The sequence below is a fragment of the Carlito syrichta genome, unplaced genomic scaffold (genome assembly GCF_000164805.1).
Source record: "Carlito syrichta isolate Samal-C Ts95f unplaced genomic scaffold, Tarsius_syrichta-2.0.1 Scaffold130363, whole genome shotgun sequence".
NCBI lineage: Eukaryota > Metazoa > Chordata > Mammalia > Primates > Tarsiidae > Carlito > Carlito syrichta.
Window position 1 is genome coordinate 263,907 of NW_007074459.1, and position 2,792 is coordinate 266,698.

At 49.8% G+C, this 2,792-nt stretch overlaps 1 protein-coding gene across 1 annotated transcript in view; it reads right to left on the reverse strand.

The window, feature by feature from the left end:
- DIP2C (disco interacting protein 2 homolog C) overlaps positions 1-2,792 on the reverse strand; it is a 195,093-nt gene that overhangs the window by 121,801 nt on the left and 70,500 nt on the right. The window lies entirely within an intron of this gene.

A 2,792-nucleotide genomic window follows, 5' to 3' on the forward strand; every position in this document is an offset into this window, starting at 1 on the left:
CAGGCAATTCACTCACCTCAGCCTCCCAAAGGCGCGGGATTACAGGCTGAGCCACCGAGCCCGGCTGGAGAACAGATTTTAAAGGTATTAACCCCTTTTATTCTAATTGCTTTAAGAATGTCTTATACACAAAAGTTCTTCTTTACTTAAGAATCACGGGGCACACATGAGGACTTGATACATGGGTATATCGTGTGAAGATGAGGTTTGAGCTTCCCATGGGCCCCCCGACCAGTGGTGCGCGTGGTACTGTGATGACCCCGCCAGTGATGAGTGTGACACTAAGTGATGAGCCCACCAACGATCAGCAGGGTGCCCAGTGGTGAGTCCCCCAGTGGTGAGCACGGTACTGTGATGATGAGCCCCCAGCAGTGAGAATGGCACTAAGTGATGAGACCCCCCCCAGTGGCGAGCCTGGTACCGGGGGGGAGGTTGGATCTCTTACTCCCTCCCTCTCTCACTCCCTCAGCAGTGCCTAGTCGCTGCGGTTGCCACCCTTTGCCCACATGTGCCAAGGGTTTAGCGCCCCTGAGGAGGACCTGTGGCAGCTGACTTTTTGTTTCTGTGATTATTCGCTCAGAATGATGGTCTTGTCTTCAGCGTCATCCACGTGGCTGCAAATGACACGAGTTCATGCTTTTTTGTGTAACAGCCCACCATGTAGATGCGTCCTGCTGTCTTTATCAAGTCCACCGCCAGTGGGCATCAGGGTGAGCTTCATGCTTCTGCTGTTATGCACAGTGCTGCCATAAAGTGTCTTTCTGGCAGAGCGATGTATGCTCCTTTCAGGATATTCCCAGAAGTGGGATGGCTGGGTCGAGCGGTAGCTCTGTAGTTCTCTGAGAACTCTCCAGGCTGGTCTCCACAGAGGCTGAACGAGCTTATGCTCCCGCCACAGTGTGCAAGCGTTCCCTTTCTCTGTAGCCTCCCCAGCATCTGCTGTTTTTTGACGTTTTAGTAACAGCCATCCTGACTGGTGTGAGCTGGGGTCTTGCCATAGATCTGCACAACAGTTCTCAACAGACACTTTCTGGTAACAATCAAGAATCAAGAATTCTGGCTCTCACCACGGAGAAGCCCTGCAACACCATCAGCATGACGTTCCACCTGGGACGCAGGGAGGGGCAGGGTGGCAGGTCTGACTTCCTCGCATCACCAGCTTACAGGTCCTTAGTCCTCGGGCAGGTGACATCTCGGAGGCCTCCTTGTCTGTGCCCTGGAGTATGAGAGTGCCGCACACGTCTTCCAGATGGACAGCAAGCAGAGCCGCAGAAAAACAAGCCAGAGCAGCTCACATCACACATTAAGCCAACTTGACTGTTGAAACATGTGAGATGTCCCAACTTGATTGTTGGTATAGTTAACTGTGTGGCAAAATCCACAATGGACTCGAGATTTTGCTTCAACAAGTAGAAGAGCTGTTCACCTTGTGAGGCTGCTTGTGGCCTGGAATCTACAACACACACACACAGTTTTTTTTTATCGGTATGGTTTTGATGATTTCAACAAAAGGTCAGATGCTGCAATTGACTTTTTACTTCTTTAGTTTTAAAGTATTTTAGTTCTTTGCTCCATTAAGTTTTATTTCTTTGCCACCGCTTTCTTTCAAAAAGAATTTCATACTTATAGAAAATTCCCAGATGCTCTAGGAAAATAATCTTTGTACCAAATTATAAATTACTAAAATGTTACACACCCGAGGATTATATTTAGGTTCCATTGAGCCTTGAAACACACGACAAATGAAACCTCTTAGAATTTGGATAAATTTAATTCCCCAGGCTGTAATTTCCTCCAGTATTCCAAGTGTGCACTCACAAAGGGTGAACTGAATGCAGTGACTTATTTGTTCAAAGTATGTGTTTCTCCTGTAAGGATTCTGGCCATTTCCTTAAAAATGTGTAACATCAGAGAATGCAAATACCTCAGAGTGCCAGACGTGGTGTCTGACCTCTCCGTGTAGGTACCAGATGAAGCTGGCCGGGCCCGGCCACCACCCCGGGTTCCAGCACACACAAGAACAGTGTTATCATCTAAAAACATGCAGTGGTTACACACTTCTGCTCCATTTTCAACTTGCTGTGATATCAAACAGAGGTTATTAACTCAAATTAGCCAGTGTCGTGTTCCTAGACCTGTGCAGACTGAAGTTTAATAATGTCACTTTGCATTTGAAGATCACGCTAAAAGCTTCGGAAGAGTACTTGTATTCTCTGTACACTCACAACAGTTCCAAGCAGCACAGAGGAAATCCCTCATCTTCCCCACGTTCTTCAGCAGGGGGAAGTGATGCCATGATTCCAGCAGCTGTCAGTGGGAGAACGGGGCTGGACCCAGCTCTGCTGGCAGCAGACAGGCCGCCTCGATCCAGCTGGAGAAAGGCGGGCACGTGGTCCTAACCTCACTCAGTGCGCATCACCGGGCTGAGACCCAGACATCAGTCCGAATCGCCTTCTACTGTCAAGTAGCTATGGCCAGAAATAAACCCTCTGGAGCTCTGGGGTGTCTGTGGGGTGCCTCGCCCACTCACTGCATGCACCTGCTTCCCAGCACAGGTCTGTCAGAGACCAGGCTTCCCCAGAGCAGCTCAGAACCCAGGCAGGTCCAAACCCGCACCCCCTGTTCTGGTGTGGACCCGTGGGCAAAGAAGTCTCCTGCTGCTGCTTCAAAGAGTGGCAACAGTGGGTCCTGTTCATCCAAAGGACTTACTTATGGACTCTTTTTTTTTTGAGTCGGAGTCTCACTCGGTCACCCAGACTGGAGGGCAGTGGCCGCTCCCGGCCACCGCAGCC